Here is a 12,136-nt window from a genome sequence, read left to right on the forward strand (position 1 = left end):
CTTCCATTGTCAATGGATAGGTGGTTGGTGTAATGAAATCATTCTCTAGATAATATACAACATATTCTCCAACTCCTGATAGGTGCAGCTTCATCCTTTTTTGCCATGTAGAGAAACTTGACTTGTTTAGCTTTGATGCATCTCTCTTATACATCTTTGGATCTTTGCCTCAAGTGCCTTTAAAATTTTCTTCCAGAGTTCAAAGCTCTGATACCAATTGATAGTTCTGATACTTAATGTTAAGTACAGATGCTAAGCTAATAAGATGAGAGGGGGGTGTGAATCATACAAACTTAATCTTCCATAAAAACAACAGATTCAACCTCGGTAACATATACTTCAGTAATCTAACCAAAACTGCTAAACATGCAAACTCATAAGCATATAAACATCATAAAACTCATAACACTAGATTTAATGTGGAAACCCAAATAGGGAAAAACCACTATGGGATTTTGGACCCACTAAGAAATATACTCTTCTAGAGTATGCTCGGTTAAAAGCAAATCCTGTTAAAGATTACAAACACATTGCTAGATGTGACTCGGTTAAGGGATTTCCCTCAGATCTGTTAGGATGTTCACCTTGTTAGAAGTGACCTTGTTAAAGGATTTCAAACACTCAATCATAATGTCACCTTGCTAGAGGGTTTTACAAATAAGACTGTTAAGTCCACTCAGTTAAGAGATTTTCTATCACTTCACAAAATAATAGTAATAAAAATCTATATGCAACTTCACATCTATAAATGCTAAAGGAGATTCTCATTTGCTCAATACAATAGGACTTATCTTGTCCATCTGCTGGGCTCTATACACTATTATTCAAATAGGTCTTCAAGCTTCTGTGCTCTATAATCACTATGTAGCATCCCTGTGCATACACTTGCCTACATACATTGTTTATCAGCAGTTCCTTATTTATAAACAATTTGCCAACCGCTTAATCTCCTTGATCACATTTCCCATGATCAATCATAGCCATCAGATCTTCAAACTTGATTAGGTTCAATGTATCCTTCGATTTGAAAATGTTTTACCCCACCTTGGAACTTACATACATTTCTTGGAACTTGTGCTAGGGTATTGTAGTTCAATCTACACTATAGATCTTCCTACCGATTTTCCTTTACCATAGATTCTTTAACAGACTTCATGCATGGCATACCAATCATTTAATTAGTTCCAGCTCATCAGCTTCCTTCATTAAATAATTCTTTTATTCATTCAATGCATTCTGTTATTACTCAGTTGCAACTCGGTAAATACTAAACTTCACTTGGTAGACATTCTACCTTCATTAACCGATAGTGATAACCTTAGGGTTTACCAACTAGGTTCCTTACGGTTTACTGACTAGGTTCTTTGCTCGGTAACATAATATAGTATTAACCTTACAATTAACAACATATTTAGGATATCAAAATAATCTAAACATCATGATGTCATCATTATCTAACTCGGTAATAGTTGCCCATTGAATAACTTATTCCTCCACTTATTCATCACATTCTTTCTGTATCTTTTACCGACATCTTTATACTCATCAAATCATACTTCTTAAGATATGGCAACATCATACTAAATTAGAAAATCAATTTCTTGACATCAGTGACAAAATAATAATATTAAGATAGTAAACATCCTTAATCAGTTATATCCATAATCATCAACAACCTTCTCAATATCCTTATTGAAATGCCAACAATCTCTCCTTATCTATTATAATGCCAACAATTCATGCTTTCAATTTTGGCAAAGGGAGTAGTGTATATGCTTAGGGGGAGTAATTTTGATTATGGCATCATTTTTGTTTTGTAAGCACTTAGATGTCAAATTTTGCTAAGTGTTGTCATCAATTCCAAAGGGGGAGATTGTTGGCATTTTGATGATGTTTAGTTGTGATTGTCATTGATGGACACACACTTATTTGTTATATGAGTTATTCTCAACTAGTAATATGCGATGTATTGCTCAAACCGGTATTGTATGCCATTGTATGTATAGTCTTTGTTTGTTGAAGACTATCAGTGTTTGTAGAAGGAGCTTACTGGTCAAAGCTTGACTGAGGACCTCAAGCAGTATGAGGACTTCAAGCGGTGCAAGGACCCCAAGCGGTAACCAATCTTTTTAGGATCGGAACACTATGTTCTAGTTTATTAGTCTTTGCTTGTAAACCGATAATCGGTATATTATGTTTGGTTAACTGGAAAACTTGTAAGTGTGATGAGTTATCATCCACCGGCACCAATGTTGTGATTCTGTGTCATGTTACAAATTGTGTCTAGATGCATTGTACCTAGGAAATTCTAGTCTAATCTCATTGGACCGACATGAACTTAGATTCCTATATGAGGACATCATGTCTAGGGTTTTATTGATGTAGAAGGGTTGCGAGAAGAGATTAGGTCTTTGTGGAAAAAGTATCTTGTGACAGAGATTGAATAGAAGACTGAATTAATGATGTAATGCATTAACAGAGAGCATTCAAGGATCTAACTAAGCATTCTATGATACTTTCTAGATCACTTGTTGATTACTAATCTCTTCAACAAGTCTGAAACCCTTAACCAAGTAGGCTTAGTTAAGCCCATTCAAAAATCCTCTAACAAGGTGGTTCATAGTTGTGGATCTAAAATCCTTTAACAAGGTAGTATTTAACAGGACTTATCTCCTAATAGAGATCTGGATTCCTAACAGGATCTATTCTGGTGAAGAACATTGTAAGGCCTTAACCGATGTGACCTTAACTGGTCTGGTTGCTATTCTGTAGATAGTAGACATGTGAGTTTTACTCACCATGGTTTTTACCATTTGGGTTTCCACATCAAAATATCTTGTGTTATGGTGATTGTGTTGTTGTGGGTGAACGCTTTATTTGCTATTTGGATTTTCTGTATATTAACCGATTTACTACTTAAGGGCTATATCGGTCTACAATACATTTTCTTAAGTGTTTGGTAAAGTTTTTTGGTATACTAATTCACCCCCCCTCTTAGTACTCATCATAGGCTTGGGGCAAAATCTTGCACCTAGCTGGGGGCAAAATTTTTTATCATTTTGAGCTTAATCAAATAGGAAGAACAACAGTTAGGCAACCCTTATCAAGTAAAAACTAAGACACATCCAACGTTGAACACGAGATAAAATTGTCAACCATAAAACTATCACAAAGTTACTCTAAGCACATCACACACTTTTCTATGGATGATATCTTTTGGATAATGATTTTAGCATGATTGTTCAACTTTTCTATCTTGATTTTCACTATCATGATTTCTGAGTGACTCCAGGATGTCTTTGACTAGAGGAACAAGGAAGGAACATGATATTTTTCTTGTTTGGTGTCTAAAAATTAATCATTAATACGTGCAAAGTTGTTTGGGGACATGATCATCAGAGTATCATCGAAGACATTTCTGATTTGCGTATTGAAATGATTAATACTGCTTGTTTTATGCAAGCAACACTTAGGTCATCTCGGTTCAATTATACCTCGATGCTTGTGGTAACTTGCAATATCAAAATCCAAGAAAGTCATGCTCAGGTTATCATGGTTTAATTATACCATCGATGTTTTCACTTACTTCCCACATTTTAAAAATATCAATGATGACAAAATACAATAACCCAGTGACTGGTTTGGTTGTATCTTTGCATTGATATTTGCTTTTAGCTTGCATTTCATTCTTGCATGGGATCTTGCATGCTCATTTTATCCAAGGCTAAATCTATCACATGAATCATCAAGGTATCGTCATAATGTTGGCATATGTACAAAGCTTGATGATATGATGATATTGTATGTTGTCATTGATGTCAAAATGATGTAGTAGGAATTGGTATATTGAAGTAAGCAAACTAGAAAGAGAACCGGTATGATGATGTGAACCGGTATATGTGAAAAAGTGAAGCAGTATGTTTATTCAAAGTGAACCGGTATGTTGGAATGTGAATCGGTATATTGAAAGTTTTGTATCGGGCTTTCATTTGATATGACTACTAGTTGGTAGTCTCAATTTCAAGGTTTCTGGTTGATGCATTTCAAGTCTGTGTGATTCGACTGATGACATTCTATGATGGGTTAGCATTGAAATGGAGATTAGATCATGTTGCCACATCAGCCTTGTGTCCATGAAGGATTTCCTTGAGAATCTTGCATAAAGAAGATTGATCCTATCTACCTCGGGAATGTGCAAAGTCTCAATAAACGGTAGAGAAAGGGTGATTGGTTATCAGCTTCCATAAGTGGCAAAGAATGAATGATGGAGAATGTCTTGAGATCTCTTCAAGACTGTTTTATTCAATGCAATGTATTTTGAACAGTCAGGATTGGATCGAATGTACGGATAACCTAAATGTTTATGGTTTAGGATTTATGCTATCGAACTATCTATTTCCTATAAGGTCGGTGATGATTTGCATTGTGAAGTTGTTGGCAAATGTTATGTGTGTATCCAAGTGGAGAGATACTTAATTCTTGCTAGACCGGAGAAGTGTGTTGATACATGCAGAGTGTGACTATAGAAGCAAAGGAACTAAAGTGGATCTGCATTGGCATTGAGTGTTGTTATCAATTCAGTGTATTACCTATTGACTTATAACCATTTTAGCAATTGGAAAATCCCTTAACCAGGTATCTTTAACAGGTTTTGTGTAAATCCTTTAACAAGGTGACTCAATTCAATGAGTTCTTCAAATCCTCTTGCGAGGTAACCTTTAACAGGGTTCTAACCTTTAACTGGGTATTTAGCCATCCCTTAACTGGGTGATCCCTAGCAGGTCGGTTCCTAGTAGAACCTATTGTAAAGTCCTTAACCGAACTAGACTCCTAATAGAGTGGACTTCAAAAGATTTCAAAGAACAACTTGTGGGTATTCATCCCCACCGTGGTTTTTCCCAGTTGTGTTTCCACGTGAAAAATCAGTGTGTTATGTGTGATGTCTTTTCATGTGTTGATTAGTATTTTCTGTTAAGTGGTAATGCATGCTTATCCAGTGGTATTTATATTTTTGATGTATTACTTTTTTATGCATATGGGTGAAGTCAAAAAGAGATATTAGGTGTGGTGAAGATCTAAGTGTTACCAGTTTATGTCTTTCACAGTCATATTGTGTTTTACTGGAAGTACCCTATTTTAGATCAGTGATACTATTTACCAATTAGTTCAGTCTTTGCAGTTAAAGTGGTTTAAGGAAGTTTTTGTTGATACTGATTCACCCACCCCCCTCTGAGTATCTTTTGAGTACTTACTATTCATCATTATTCATAAGTGTATACGAAATCAAATTGATGACTCATCTCTCTCTAGATATTGTCGACCTAGCAAAAATCTTATATTCCCCCCTCAGCAGAACCAACATTAGCATATCTAAATCTTCATATCACCAAAACGTCATTTCTTTATCCAATCAACCTTATCAATTATATCAATCAATCAAATCTAATATATCCTATCATGTCTTATACAAGATGTATCTTTCCTGGAATCAGATGTTTTGATCAAGTCTAATACAGGATATATCATTCCTGAAACCAGGCGCTTTGATCATCTTTGTCTTAAATAGGAGATGTCATTCCTGAAACTAGACTGAATCTTGATCTTATCAATCTAATCAATCAAACTTTATCAATAATCAAGAACCACATCACCATGATCATAGAACTCACATTTTCATCAACCACAGTTGGAGAAATCAAATCATTTCTAATTGGGATATCAATTTCGTAAAGATCCAAACACTCCAAAGGTTAATTATCTCAATTGATCTCCCAAGGGGGTATCATTGTTTCACAATTTATGAATCAATAGCTGGGGCATCCTATCAAACCAATATCATCAACAAAATGAGATTACTCTTTGAATCAACGTGTCATCACAACTCGCTTCAAAGAGGGGCAAAATGTATACACCTAAAAATAGTCTGAAGATAATTAGCTAAGTAATTATTTAATTAATCCCACTTTCAAATTTAATTGAACTCATTAGGCAATTTGATTAAATTCTCCTTTTCATCTACTTATTAATAAATCTAAGGATTTATTTAATAGGTTCATTTCATTAGTCACCTTTGATTAATTAATTCAAATTAATTAATCCTTCCCCCATTTCAATCAATTCTTCTAATCCTCTAATTAATTAAAACAAATCAATTTATGAGTTGTTGAGAATTAATTAGTCTTTTCCTATTATTTGAAATTTTAAATTCAAATTACCCAAATGCCTCCTAACTTCTAACCACCTAACCTAACCATCTCTCTAACCTAACCCATTCCACCTAACATTGGGTTTAACCAACCCTATCCTATCTTGCACATTCTAACCTCCTTATCCTAACCTCCTATGGTGTGGATATTTTCTTCTTGAGACACATGGCACTTTAGCCACATGTCTCCTCTCTTGGACACTTGCCCTTTTATGAGAAAGGCTCCTTGACACTTGTCACCACAGCTATGACAAGTGTCTCTTCCTCCAACCATTGCACCCTTGATATCGTTAGACTCAATCTTGATTGTTGATTCCTGCCATCTCAACCCTGGCCTTGTAAATCCTATAAATATCCCCCATTTTGGATAAATGAGGATCCCATCTCATTATCAATTTAGGCATTGTTACTATAGGCATATCATTTGAGCATTGTTGTTATAGGCAATTGCATTAGCTTAATTTGATCATTTTCTTGCATAATTGTTGAATCATGTAGCTTAATCAATCTCTTTTCTAGCTTAATTGCATCATCATCATAGCTTAATCATGCATATCATTAGCTTAATTAGTCTCTAGGACCAATTTAGCATAATCAATCTCATATTTTCATATCATTATCATTTCAAATCCTCCATCTAGGTGTAGTCAAGTCACTGGGATCGCTTATCTAGATCTAAGAGTAAATCCATACTCACATCTCTTAGGAGGCGATATGTCGCTTTGTCATGGTTCATCTTTCATTTGCTAATTATTTGCTAACCATGCTTGTAATGATCTATTGAGTGTTTGTGTTGCAGTTGCAGGTATCACACTTCATAGGCACAACAAGATCCAATCGACATTAGCAAATGGACATGAATTCATTATAACTACAATATAATACTTCACAAAATAGATTGAGGCTATGCCTATGACCTATATCACTGGCACACAGATTTCTAAATTCATTCTGAGCTACATCATATGCTGATATCGAGTCCCTCTTGCTATAGTCATAGATAATGGTCATCTGTTCAAGAAAAAAAATGTCAAAGAACTCTATGAGAAGTTTCATATTCAACACCGATTCTCAAATCCATACTATTCACAGAGTAATAGCCAAGCTGAGGCATCCAATACAATAATCATCAAAATACTCAAAAAGGTTGTCAATGTCATTATCTAAGACTAGCATGTGTAGTTAAATCCATCTTTATGGGCCTATTGTTCTTCTATCCACACCCCTACTAGTGAAACACCTTACTCCTTGGTGTATGGTGTGAAAACTATTCTTCCTTTGGAGGTCAAGATTTCATGATTGCGAGTCTCTCTACAACACCTAATAGATGATGAAGCATACAAAGTGTCCAGACTACATCATCTTGAAATGTTATATGAAAGGCATTAGACAACTCTGATACATTTGCAAGGATATCAAAACCATCTCCATCACACCTATAACAAGAAAGTCAAAGGGTGACACTTTGAAGTGGGAGACTTGGTCCTGAAAGATAACCCTAAGAATTCACCTAGGATTATCAAGGGAAAATTTGAAGCTATTTGGGTTGGGCCTTTTATTCTCACTACAACATATGGCTCGGGTGCATATCAACTTGCAACCCCAGAGGGATAACCACTATCAGATCTAGTGAACAACATTCAACTCCAGATATATTATACATAAGATTCTTTCTACAGTTCTTCAATATGAATTTTTTTAAAATAACTTCAAAAAAAGAAAAAAAAGAAAATTATAACCTTGGTGAAAACTTGGTAAACAAGCACCTTGTGTGAAAGAAAAAAAAGAGTAAAAAATACAAAAAAAAGACAAAAACAATAAAGAAAATCATTCACCCTCTAGTGAAAACATGGCAAACAGGCGCTCTGGGCAAGTACCATGGTGAAAACCTGACAAGCAGGAACCATGTGTAGCAAAGTCACTTATCTACCATCTATCTTTATTCTATCTATACATAGCACAATGCTTTAATACACATATCAATTTCGATTTGACCCAACTCCCTTGTCCAAGCTTGTGATTGGTCAGCATCAAATGTCTCTTCTTGTCAATTGCCAATCCCTATACATATGTTTTTTTTATCCTCCTCACTATATATATTTTTTACCTTAATTGGGGGAAAATCCCTTTTCATGATCAATTGATAGACTTATGATTGTGAATAGATCAAAAGCTATGACATGTACATAACATAAAGTCCAAAAAAATAACTAAAAATCAAATAAATTCCTAAAAAACCAAATAAAAATCAAATAGAGTCTTGAAAAAACAACTAAACATTCAAAAAATGTCCTAAAAATTTGAAAAAACATTCAAAAAATATCCTGACATAATCCAAAAAATATCAAAAATTTCCTGAAATAATCCAAAAACATTTTTAAAATCTCTTCGAAAACGCACAAAAAAAATCAAAAAGTCAAAACTTAAAAAACCCTAAAAATTAGAAAACATCAAAATCCAAAAACAATCATTTTCATTTCATCAATAAATTTTCTCTTTTGCACATAGACAGACATTTGAGCAGACATCAAACAAATAACACAATTAAACATTGAATTTAACAAATCACACATTAACAAATGAACTTTTCAATCAACCAATCATTCAAATTGGTCAACTTGTCTTATCAATCAATCAATGCCAATATCATTGGTCCTTGTCAACATTATCATGGGTCTTATATATGGTGTAGTATACTCAAAACTAGACTATGTCCTACCTTAGACGGGTGCTGCATTCCTTGAATCCAAGCATCATGATCATCCTATTATCAAAACACAACATTATCAATTTTGGTAACTACATCAGAATGATGTTTGACTTGTTTGGATTTGTGAATCCTATTTTTTTTCATTGATTTATCTTTGATCATGTCCCTATGTTTCTCAATGATGTCACTAAGTGATTTATAGTTGCTAGGATGGCTAATGGTCATTTTTGGTTTTTCCTTTTTGTTTGTATGGTGTTTTATAATATTTCGGGGCAAGTATGTCTGCTTGTCTACAATGTGTTTGTTTTATGCAACGTGATTTCCTTATCGCCCTAGCCTTCATTTCCATGGTCCACTGCATCCATTTTTCCATAGCAAATAAAGGTTCTCACCTACTATTATCATTTATGAAATCAAGATTTCATCACACTAATCATTCTTCACTTCTCACCTACATTTCTTTAGACTAACATTTTTTCTATCCCATCAATCATTCTATTTATTCATGAGACCAATCATTATCATGCTATCTATTTTATCTGATTAATTGAGAATTTCTTCATTTGATATCAGTCAACCCTTTTCTACAATCAATTAACATTCTTCATTTCTTACTAAGCAATTTTCTCTTTCCTCATTTTTCCTCTTTCACCTAACATTCTTCTCTTCTTTCGAGAGATCATTCATTTCCTTCATACATAAACAATCTATCGAGGGGGCATCGTAACTCCATCCCTCGGTTTGTTGGGGCATGATTTTTTTCAATTTTCTTTGTAACAATGCTCAAAATCACATTGTCTCAAAAAGGGGACAAGTGTAGACACTAAAAAATGGTCAACGCATGTGTCTCGTATTTTAACATTATTGGCAACAATGCAGCAAACTGAGAGTGGGGGGCTGAATTGGTTTGCCCTCAAACTCTACACAACTCACTTAAATTCAAATCTAATAATAAATAGTAAAAAAATAAATCAACACCACATCAATAACACACATGAAGACACCAAGATTTTTGATGTGGAAAACCTAATTAAAGAAAAAGCCATGATGGGAACATACCCACAGTGAGATAATACCCTATTAGAAGTAACAAAAATATTACAATGAGGAATGCACATGCATTCAGAAACACTACCTAGAGATCACTATTCAAATCACAAAACAAGAAGGGCTACAACCCTTAGGAAGGCTGACTCCCTTACAAAAATATAAAGATTACATCCAAAGGATCATGAACTGATAAAATAGCATCTCCTCATGCCTGATTATAGTTCTGATTAAGCACAAACTCAAACTCTTCTCTTTCACACTTCTTCACACTTCTTTGCACTTCTCCTCTGCTACTGAAAGATCAAATCAATATTCACCCATAGAGATACATCTCTCATATGAATATTACATATATTTATATGAATCATCAACCTACATTTCAAGGTTAGCTAAACCCTCAACACAAATTACAAAACAATAACCTCACATGATACAATAATACATGCAGACCAAAACAATACCAGCTAAGACATAGTCTAGAGCTAAACAAACACAACACATAAGAAACATCTCCAAAGATCGCACCTCGAATATCCACAACATGCTACAATCGTCATGAACGTCGTATAACATGAAGAACACCACTGAATCAAGAAAATGATCAACAAAATGCACAATTATCAATGCGGGCCACCAACACAGATAGAACACAATTAGGAAACATCTGCAAGAAATGTGAATCACCACAACAACAATTGCCACATCACCAGATATTAGAATATTTATCATCACTATACCGAACCTCAAGAACACCAACTATACTGATTGCCAAACTAAAAGATTCACTTGCGGACCTCCAAATCATAAACCATCTAAATTGAGGGCACATGAATGTCGCAAAATACTCTTCCAAATCCATAAACCAAGATATTGCAATTCTAAAGCAATGTAGAACAGAATCCAGAATATTGAAATAACATGAACAATTGAATATCAACCATAATTTCGTAACTCACAACTCGATAAAATCATCATGTGAACCACTGAAACTTCTACTAAATCAACTAGAGATAAGTATCTCTAAACCTATTAAACCGTAATAGCTCAATTGTAACACACTGACCAAACCAACTCATCCAATTTGACTACAACACTGGAATACATAGAAGAATATGTTGACATCAATGACAACACATCATTCCAACAAACTTCTTAGCAATATCCAACAAACATATCATGTGCATAGTCTTTACTAACCTAATTCTTCCAATTCTTCCCATTTTTGTCCAATTTGACCAAATTTGGCCTCTTAGGTTTAATTAATTAATTAAACTACTTTTTACTAACAATTCTTTTACGTCCTAAATAAATAAATTAAATAGTTAATTTATTTGTCTCCCTTGTCCATTAATTAAATAAATTCATTTTATGTAATTAACTAATTCATAAATATTAACAATAAATTAATAAATCATTTTATTAATTTATTATATTTATCTTCCTCCAAAATAAAGATAATTAATAAATTTTATTTATTAAATCATCTTTATCTACTTTTTGTGAGGAGATAATTAATTATCTCTAATTATCCTCCCATGTGACGATATTTCTTGTTTTTCTTAAATTTCTATTCTTCTATTTTATCCTCTTATATGAAGATATTTAATATTTTTTTAAGTATTAAATCTTCTCATTAAATCCTCGTAATTTTTGAATTTGGAAACTAATCTTTCGTTGATTTTCAAAAATCAATCATTTTAGCAATATCTCATTAATCATAATTTTAAATTCCAAAATGAGTATGCATCTCTAAAAATCTTCTTTTTTTGTGAGGAGATGATTAATAAACCTTATTCATTAATTTTCTTATAAGATCATACTTTATTTAGTTTTAATTCTTCTACTTATCTTTTCAAATCAAGATATTTATTAATTTTTAATTATTAAAATCCTCTTGATATTTTCAACTTGCTAATTTGGTATTGTAGACACCTAAAAATGGTCAACGCTTGAGGAGTCATACTTTAACATTTGCGCATTGCCTCATTTTAGGTTTTTGCGTCACATTAACATTTCTCCTATGTCACGCACTTGGTTTTTATCATTTGCAAGCATCGAGTCATTCTTCTACATTCTTCATTCGTCTCACTCTCAAAATTTGTCTTGTCGACAATGCTATCCAGTCATGATTTTGATCGAACTTATCTTGTCGCATCAATATGCGTGCTAAT

This window comes from Cryptomeria japonica, chromosome 4 (assembly GCF_030272615.1).
Source record: "Cryptomeria japonica chromosome 4, Sugi_1.0, whole genome shotgun sequence".
Classification (NCBI taxonomy): Eukaryota; Viridiplantae; Streptophyta; class Pinopsida; order Cupressales; family Cupressaceae; genus Cryptomeria; species Cryptomeria japonica.